The sequence below is a fragment of the Myotis davidii genome, unplaced genomic scaffold (assembly GCF_000327345.1).
Source record: "Myotis davidii unplaced genomic scaffold, ASM32734v1 scaffold497, whole genome shotgun sequence".
NCBI classification, from domain to species: Eukaryota; Metazoa; Chordata; class Mammalia; order Chiroptera; family Vespertilionidae; genus Myotis; species Myotis davidii.
The window spans coordinates 3,611,001-3,620,759 of record NW_006288434.1 but is presented as its reverse complement, the minus strand read 5'-3'; the positions used below and the strand labels follow the sequence as shown (position 1 = coordinate 3,620,759).

Genomic DNA, 9,759 nt, shown 5'->3' with positions numbered 1-9,759 from the left:
ATCATTTTCATCACTTCATATTTGGGTTCCTGCAATGGCTTCTTTAATGAACTCTGATTTCTTCCCCATCCAATCTATCTCGCACAGAAGTGCTAGATTAAACTGCCTTCGCACAACAGGAAACCTCCACTCAAAAGCCCGCAAAGGCTTCTGTTTTTTTCTGAACCAAAGCAGCCAGGCAACTCAGAACCAAATTTTATGTATGGTTTTAATAACCAGCCTTAGCTTAGAGTTCGGTACAATTCTCTCCCCTGCTTTCCAGAGCTCTTGCCTTTTATCTTTACGGGATGGTCCTAGTGATTATGGTTATTTTACTTTAATTCTTCTCAAATAATTTTTTAGAAGTAACAAATATAAACTTATCACATCAAGGTCAAATTTCTCTCCTTGATTTTTCAAGACCTTCTATAATTTCATCTCACCTAATCGATTAATTAACACACAGATAATATTTATCCAATACTTATTGAATTGCTTATGTGCCAGGTATCGCTTCAAGTGTTTTTACATGTTTTATAGATTAAGGTTAACCAATCCTGGCTGGTGTGGCTCAGTTGGCTGGAGTGTTGTCCCGTACACTAAAAGGTGGCAGGTTTGATTCCCAGTCAGGGTACATACCCAGGTTGCAGGTTCAATCCCTGGTTGGGGTACATGCAGGAGGCCACTGATCAATGTCGCTCTCTCAAATCAATCTATGGGGTACATGCAGGAGGCCACTGATCAATGTCTCTCTCTCAAATCAATCTAAAATAATAAACAGCCTGGCCAGTGTTGCTCAGTGGTTGAGTGTTGGCCAATGAACCACGAGGTCACTGTTTGATCCTGGTCAGGGCACATGTCTGGGTTGTGGGCTCAATCCCCAGGAGAGGGTGTGCAGGAGGCAGCTGATCAATGTTTCTCTCTCATCCATTGATATTTCGATCTCTCTATCCCTCTCCCTTCCTCTCTCTAAAATCAATAAGAATAAAAAACAAACATATCCTCAAGTGAGGATTAAAAAAAAAAAGGATTAGGCTCAACCATGAGCAATGAAGGCCCTAAATAACAGTGGCTTAAATAAGATAGTTGTTTATTCCTTTCTTTTCTTTTGTTTTGTTTATGCCTTTCTTATGTGAAAGTACAGAAGTAGGTAGTCAAGGACTGGTATGGTGGCTTTGCTCATGAAGTCTTTAGATACACAGGCACCTTCCGGCTCACAGTTCTCCCATCCTTAGGGTGTTGCCCTCATCTTCATGTCCAAAATGGCAGCTAGATACCAGACATCATATCCACTTTCCAGGCAGAAGACTGGAAGAAAAAACAAAAGAGAAAAAAGGAGCAAATGGTATATGCCAGCTGACCTTTTCAGGAAGTGACCTTATAGCATCAGCTTATATCTCATTGGCCAGACATAGTTATATGGCTGTACATCACTGCAAGGGAGGCTGGGAATTGTAGTCTTTATTTTGGAAGGCTATGTGACCAGCTAAAAACTGGCAGTCATTACTTGGAAAAAGAGGAAGACTATGGCATTGAAATGATTACTGCCGTGGCCAAGGTCACACAAGGTGCCTCCGGAGCCTGTGCTCTTCACCACTATGCCACTCAATTTCCATGGAGTGAGTTGGGTGCACCTGAAGGCTGGAATTGCCTCTGTGTTCCCCCAGCTAGCTTCTCTTCCATGCCCTCCACCTCCCTTCGGGCTCTGCTGGTTCTCACTGAGCTCCTGGAAACAGTCGTGGCTTACATGCCGAGAGACAGAGACACAGTCTATGCTGCACCAGTGTGAACTCCATCTAAAGAGTACCGTGTAGTGATTAAGAGCTTGGGCTCTGGAGTCCAACAGAGTGAGGTTTGAGTCCTGTGTGACCTTGCACAAGTCACTTAACCTCTCTGAGCTCAGTTCCTTGTCTATAAAATGAGAGCTTTGAAGAAACCTGTCTCAAAGGGCCCTTACAAGGGGTAAAGGAGATAATGCACATAAGACCTCAGCCAGGGCGTGGTACACAGCGAGCGCCCCACACAAGGAAGCTCCTGTGATTGTGCCAACACTACTGGTGCTTCCACCTTCTAGACCAAGGTGCCTCAGATACACAGGGGAGAGAGGGACTGCAGGGGAAGCCCTTCCTTTTAGGCCTCCTTCCCTTTTCCCAGGGGTCCGTAGGGGCTGTTCAAGAAGAATGTTGCTCTGTGGCTCCGCCCCTTGAGACACGACCCTAACAGCCATGGGGAGCTCCAGACTTTGACTCCCTGGGTTTGGAATACAAACTGGCCACCCGTGGAATCTTCGCGGGGGAAATGCTGCAACTTAGCAGATGTGAAATGACGTTCTTGGACAGAGCACAAAGCAACCATGGTATCCATCAGGAGGAATAATTTTTATTGTGACACAAAACATTTGCTATCAGAGCACATAGAAATCCAGAGAAGAGTTGCCTCTTCAGAACAAACAGATTAAATACCTGTGGTGAACGGAAGGGCAGCAGGGAAAAGCAGGCCACATTATTTTAAAATTCGGCAATGCTTTGAGTTTAAATAGAAGCAAGAATCAGGACAGAGTGAGAGAAGCACTTGCTCATGAAGAACCCCCTTCCCCAGGAGCAGAGCCCCTCATGATGCCCGTTGTTCTACGCAGGGAGGCCGGCTTCCCTTCCCTGGGCTCGGGAAGATGCAGTAACGCCCACACCTGACACGCAAAGAAGGGGCCTCTTGGAGCCCACCTTTCTGCATCTCTAAGAGGGCCAAGCTCATGTGCTCCCTGACTTTCCCTGCCCCTAGGTACCTTCAGAGAGACATAAATCAGTTTCACCCCCAGGGGCACAGGGCACACATCGCACCTGTCATCCCACGTGGACAGCCAAGCTCTGTATTCCCTGACATCTATTCCTTCCAGTCCATTCTGACTGCTTCCACCTCTTCTGCCTCACACCAGGGCTGGTGTTGTTTCCTGGCAGTTTACGCTGCCTGTCTCCTGACCTTTCCTCTCTCTATTTCACCCACAATCACACAGCTATTCAGTCTTCAAGGCTGACCTTTTATCCAGCTTTCCTCTGAGTGTAAATTCTTCTAACTATTCCCTAAATCCTTTTCAAAGGTGGAGAACTTTAATTCTCAAGACAGCCCACTTGTTCTTCAAGAGTTCTAATTTTGTTCTGCTAAATCCAAACCTATGCTCCTGGTAACTTCCACTCTGCTGAGATATAATTAATCAATCATCTCCCTCTCTTACAGTTTTTCTTCTCATGTGGAATTCTTCTTTTTCTCTTGTGGTTCACTGTTTAGTTGTTTTCCCAATAGTATCAGGTTCCTCCTTCTTCAAAAGTAATAGGTTTAGTTGGGCATGGGGTTACCAGTGAAAAGACTACATTTCCCAAACTCCCTTTCAGCCTGGGTGTAGTCATGTGACTAAGTCAGGCCAATGTGATATAAATAGAAGCAATGTAAGCAACTTCTTGGTTATGTCCTTAAAATGACAGAGTGGTACACCTTGGTCTCCGCTGAGCATGGTGAGGACTGGGGCAGTCACTCTGACCATGCAATTGGAAGCCCTTATTTGCTCTTTGTGGCTCAGAGGACAGGGGCCTAACTGTAACCCTTGCTTTTTATTACACAAAGCCCAGCACACTGCCTTGGATATGACTGTTCTCAATAGCGAGTTCAATGAATGAATATTCTCCAATTCTGTCTATGTACACAATTAATTGAAACAAAATGAGCAGCTAGTGACATGTGGTTAAATGACATATCCAAAGACTGCTAGATAAGAAGATAGAGAATGAGGTGCCAATCAAGCAATCCACTGGTCTTCCTCCTGTTCAACATTTGCATCAACAACTTTAATGAAACAGTCAGTGTACACATCACACCTGTGGACCACAGTGGGCAGCCAGGAGACTAGACAAGAGCATCAAGAGTCAAAAAGGTCTATTCAGTTAAGAACAATGGATGTGGATGAAGCTCTAAATATCAGTTCAGAGTGGACAAAAGGAAAGGATGAAGATAAGTTGCTTAGTTAAGACTGTGCTTTAAAAGGTTTAAGGGTTTTATTTGATGGGAAGCCCAGTGTGAGCCAAGAACACCCATGATGTGAAGGTCCAAAGATTTTAGGGCAATTTTGGGCGAATACATTTATACAACAGCCATTTACCACGTGCCTCCTAAGTGCGAAGTGTTGTGTGAAGACAAGGATGATGAAAGAGTATCCCCTGCTTTCAAGCAGCTTGCAAAGACATGGCATGTATTCCACCTGTAGGACAAGGGAGAAGCTTTTGGTGCCACAGATACAAAGAGGTAGGAGGCTTGGCACAAGTGTACCAGAAAGGGAGTAGCTGAATTCACTGTAGCTGAGTGTGGGCTCCTGAAGACAATAGGACGATCAGGTTGGAGTGTTTAGCACCAATCTGTCTGGGGCCTGAGTGCCAAGCTAAGGAAGTATGTGAAAGGAGGGGCAACAGGAGGATTTTGCAGGAAAAAAAAAGAGAACAGATCAGTGTTTCAGGAAGATTTCTCTGGAAGCAGATTGGAATGGAGAGACACACAGCACCTTAGAATTAGCGGTATCTCTTTAGAGACTGTGTTGCTCAACATCTTCATCTTACACGCAGGAAAGGGTAAATCATGTACCTACTAGTAAAGACACAGCTGGCAGAGGCGCAGCAGAACCCCAACCCAGGACTGTGGCTTCTTTGTCCGGGCGGGGGGTGGGGGAAGTATGGGTAAACCAACAGCAATTGGACTGTGTACAGCTACTGGAATTTAGACAAGCATTTCTGGACACACCAGACAAGCGAACCTGCAAAGGGACTATTTCCAAGTCAAGAGGAAGAATACTGAGTTGTGGAAATAGGAAGAGGGAGAGTGTGGGAGAAACTGCTTGGAGGCTGGATTGGGAGGGAAGAAGGGGAGGCCAAGTGACTGAGTTTTTAGGGCTGGGAGACAGGGAGGGCAGCAGTGGGATGACAGCAGAGGAACAAGTTGGAGGAGTCCCATTTGGGGTGGGTCCCCTTTGAATAAAAGGGGTACTTAGAACTGGAAAGTATCAGTGGAATGTGTCCAGAAGAGGTAACTAGAAAGCACGCCTCAGGAGGGAGTGATGGAACTGCTTAGGCTGAAGAAACCTAACTGGACTGCAAAGAGCAGAGCTGAGCAGGTTTAGGGAGAGAGAAGGTCGCTGGCTTTACTGTACATATGTGGAGGGCTAATGTACATATGCTAATGTTGGTGCGGGCGTGTGAGCAGCCAGCCTGCTTCTGTGTCACTCGGTGATGGCATGCAGTGATGGAACAGAGCTGACATGTTCACAAAAGCACTTTTCTCAGTGAGTAGGAGTGGGAAATAGTCCCATTTAGCTGATATCACCAATTTTTAAAGAAAACCATATGAGCTCAAGAGAACTAAATACAAATGTGGGAGTGATGAGTCAACCATTAAATTTCAACTGCATTAATTTTACATTATAAATGACACAGTTTCAGTTTCTTCAATTTTATAAAACTTGTGATTTTTTTCTTTAAAAAGCTCCTCCAGATACATGCTAATCCATGTTAAAAGTACTGAACATTTACTCCCTCCTAAAGCACCTTTAAAACAATGACTGGACTCGTGGCTATTTTAATAGAAATTTATTTTTTAGCAGTCTTATAAACTGATAGCAGTACTTTCTGTGAAAACCACCTTTTCCTACAAAAAACAAAAAACCCAGCCCTTGTTACCCTCGTGGGATTTTTTTTTTCCTTTTCAAATTGTTTTATAATGGAGAGGTTGCTTTAAAACGTTGAGCATTTCTGTTAGAAATGAAATATTCAGAAGGCTTCTGGGTAAGCAATATTTATGTACAACCTCTTTAATCTTAAGTACCTGATTTTTGTGTCGCAGGAATGAGAGATTGTTTTTTCTTTACAGGGGTAGAATCAAAGTGGTATTACGAATCTTCAGGTAGAGAACAGAAACATAAGACCTAAAGATTATGTAAGAAAGATCTGCACTCCCAATCTTTACCTCAGAGCAAAAAACCCAGAGGCAGGAAAGAATTCCAAGGGAATGTGAAAAATAATTCTATCAAATCAAAGTTTAGGACAATCTTGGACGGTGGCAAGAAGAAAAGAACATTTGGCACATTGTTAAATATAGATGTCCATTCTCTTAACCATACACATACCCATTCTTTTCACATCTTACATTAGCAACACCGAGAGATTGGACCCAGTTTTAGTTCATTCTCAGAGACTTAACTCCTCAAGCCTCAGTTTAATAATATTGCCAAAATGAGGGTCATATTATTTGTTTCCTTCTGCGGTGTGAGGCAGAGCTGTTGTCCAATAATGCACAGTTGGTATCACAACTGCAAGCAGCATTCAGTTTGGAATCGCATTGGGGAGAGCTCTGCGCGGCAGATTGCGCCTGGGAGACCGACCGGGCGTTCCTTGGCACAGACTCCCACCTAAACTAATTAAGCTCCGCACAGGTAGAAAGAGGGTGTGATTTTAGATCTGCCATGTGGCCCTGAAGGACAGAGCCGGCTCTGGCTTTTTTTTTTTAAGGGGTTGGAAAGGGAAGGGAGAAGCTTAATTCTGCTAATCAGTGAATTTCAGTGTGGCAAGTGAACTTAACATATTCTGCAATTCTTTTTTAGAGATGGAGGCAGGGAGAGAGGAGGAGAGGGGAGGGGAGGGGAGAGGAGAGAGAATGAATCAAACCCAAGAACTTCTGGTGCATGGGACAATGCTACAACCAACTGAGCCAGTCGGACAAGTCTCTGGCTTTTTAAAAAATAAATATTTTTATTGATTTTTTACAGAGAGGAAAGAAGAGGGTTAGAGAGTTAGAAACATCCATCAGCTGCCTCCTGCACACCCCCTTCTGGGGATGTGCCCGCAACCAAGGTACATGCCCTTTGACCAGAATCCAACCTGGGACTCTTCAGTCCACAGGCCGACACTCTAGCCACTGAGCCAAACTGGTCAGGGCTCTCTGGCTTTTTTCAAAAAACACACACAGAAAGCAGCATTCTCTTTGTTTAAACAACAACAAAAGCATGGGAGGGGAGTGTATGTGGGTTTGTTCAAATGCTTGAGACAACTGTTTTAAGCAGCTGGCGGAGTAAGGAAAGGAGCACTTCGGAGAGAGTGCTGGAAGCGCAGCGCCCAGGAACTGATGGAAAACGCTTGTGTGGCGGGCGAGGCATGTACTGACGAGAACGGATGTGCACATATGGACGGATGTGCACATATGGACGAGGCAGGTGGAAAGCAGGGCCTCCTCCTAATTAGCTTGGGTGCTGGGAGAATCTTCCCTGGTTTCTGACCACTTCCCAGTCCAGGCTTGTGGTTTCCGTGATGTCTCAGCGAGGCCGTGGGCTGGCTCTGACGGTGGGTCAGAGACTGCTGACCTCAAGGCCACCTCACACCCCAGGGCGAGTCCGGGGAGGAGCGGAGGAGCGCCCGCCTGGTGATAGTGGAGTGTTCCCTCTACAGGAGGAGCGGGGAGGGCACACGCCTTGGCTGTGACTCAGAGACCTTCAGCCAGATGTCAGGATTCCTGCTCCTCCCCCCTCTGAAATGGCTTCTTTTCCAGGAGTACGCTAGAGAGACTACTTGTCTTTCCCCTTGTCTGTTCTCTTCACAGAATGTTTTCACTGGTTGCCCAAAATAAAGACACTCCCCAGCTGGAGTGGCTAGAGCTCGTGCGTGCGTGCGTGTGTCTAAGGACTGGGTGCTGCCTCTGGGCGGAGGCCGTGCCCTGCCTCTCTCCTGCCTGCATGTGGGTGCAGTGGGCCACCTGGGCCCTCCCTGATGGATAACAAAGCAGTGAGGAGCCGGGGTCCCTGACCCCGTGCAGACACTGCACCAGTCCTAAGAAGCAGACCTTCAGACTTTTAGGGGAGAGGGAGACAAGCCTCAACAGTGCTTCAGCTGAGGGTCTCTGTTAGATGCAGTTGAACAAAAGCACCTTCTTGACTCAATGTTACCTTCTTATTCTGATGATTTATATGCCAAGAATAAATGTAACTTTGTCTACATCTGGGGTAAAGGCGTTTGTAAAGGACCTACCCAGCAGTTCCTCAGTATATCTGGTTTTCTCCAAAAATACTCCACAAAATTCATGTGACTGGAAAACTGGGCTTAGGAAGGGATACACATGGGATTTTTCTGCAGAGGAGTCTTTGGGAAGCTGACCTCCTCCAATGCAGTCTTCAGGGGCGTCTCCAGAAGGCACTGAGAGTCTGCCTGGGGAACGTGCCGGACAGAGAACATGGATGCACACAGCGTGGCCGCAGCCTGGGCCTCGGCCGTCCGCAGGGAAGAAAGGCCAGGCCAGCTCTGTGAAATGATTCTGTTATGTTATCTGGATAAGAACTGAGCACAAGTGAGGCAACGAAGGTTAAAGATGAAAACAGCAGCTGAGGTTGGACTGAGAGACCAATGGACCAAAGCAAGTCTGTTGCATCTGGTTTCACAGCGTCTGGGGAGAGGGAGAGCTTTGGAGAGAAGTAATGTGGGAGAATCTGTGTCCGGCTGTCCGCCCCCTCCCCCCCTCCCCACACATATATATTCCTGGGCTGGAGTATAGCATCCCTTGGGACAATATTCTTTATATTAAAATCCACTTCCATGATAAAGAGGTTTACAACTGGAGCTTTCGAAGAATCTTAGAACTAGAAAGAGGACTAGCCATCCTGTGGATAGAACGTGAGATTCTGTGTGATCTGGATAGATGGAGGGAGGACCCCATCACCAGCGCGCCCCCTCCTCCCCCCACGCCATCTACCCAAACAGGAAAGGTCTTCCCACCTTACTGATTCCTTTTGGAAGCCTCACAGATTTTTTTTTTTAAAATTTGGAATTCTGTGGTTTTTCCAGGAAACGAATTCAAGCTTACTGGCTTGTACTGTCCATGAGTCACCTTTTGGACAACAGGTTGACATTTCCTTGTTTCCTGCCCTTTGGCCATTCTCATGTCTCATGAGCTGCACGAACCTAGGGCTATTCAGTTACATGTGCAAGTCTTTTCAGTGTTCTGAAGGTAAGCATTTAGGGCCTCGAGGCATAAGTACACTGTACAGCTACCTATAGAGAATGTTCTTTTAACCATGTTTGTTTCATCTTTTCTAATTTTGATAGAGAAGTGGAAAGGAATTTTTTTTTCTTTGAAAAGAACTAGGTATCACATAGAATGGAGCCTTTTAAAAAGTGAAATATTTCTAGTGTTTAAACAGTAGAGGTTCTCCACCCTGGCTGCACATCAGGCAGCTTAGGCAATTTAGAAAGCTCAAAACAAAACAGAAAAAACAAACAAACAAAAAACAACCCAAGCCATGCCTGGGCCCCTCTCCAGCGATCCGACTGAATTGGTCTGGCTGTGGTGGGGACTGAGCATCTGTATTTTTCTATGTGCAGAACTGAGGATCGCTGCAGATCTAATCACTAGAAAAGGATTACATTTTTAAGGCCTTATTCCATAGGCAACCTTGCCTATTGTCCAATAAATTAGGCTGCAGCTTTGGTGGATAAAAAGGAATGTTCAGGCTGTAAGCCCCAAGGATCCTAATGTCCTGCAGCCTCAGCCAGTGGCACGTGACCATGTGGCATGTGTGTCGGCAGCTTGAGCACAGGTTAGTGTGTTCAGAGTAGAGCTTTTCAGTGCTGGGTGCGAACGTGTGAGACATGACACACCAGGGCTGCCTCAGAGTTCAGGTCTGCGCTTGACCGGCAGACTCAAAGGAAATGCCTGGTCCTGGACCAGAGAAACAGACGCTGACAAAGCCATGCTCTCTGCACTGTT

At 45.9% G+C, this 9,759-nt stretch overlaps 1 protein-coding gene across 1 annotated transcript in view; it reads right to left on the bottom strand.

Moving 5' to 3' along the window:
* Positions 1 to 1,085: 1,085 nt before the first annotated feature.
* Positions 1,086 to 9,759, bottom strand: part of ZNF706 (zinc finger protein 706) — a 31,832-nt gene continuing 23,158 nt past the window's right edge. The window contains exon 3 of the mRNA XM_015561733.1: positions 1,086 to 1,287. The gene's annotated coding sequence lies outside the window, so the exon portion shown is untranslated. The remainder of the gene's footprint in view (positions 1,288 to 9,759) is intronic.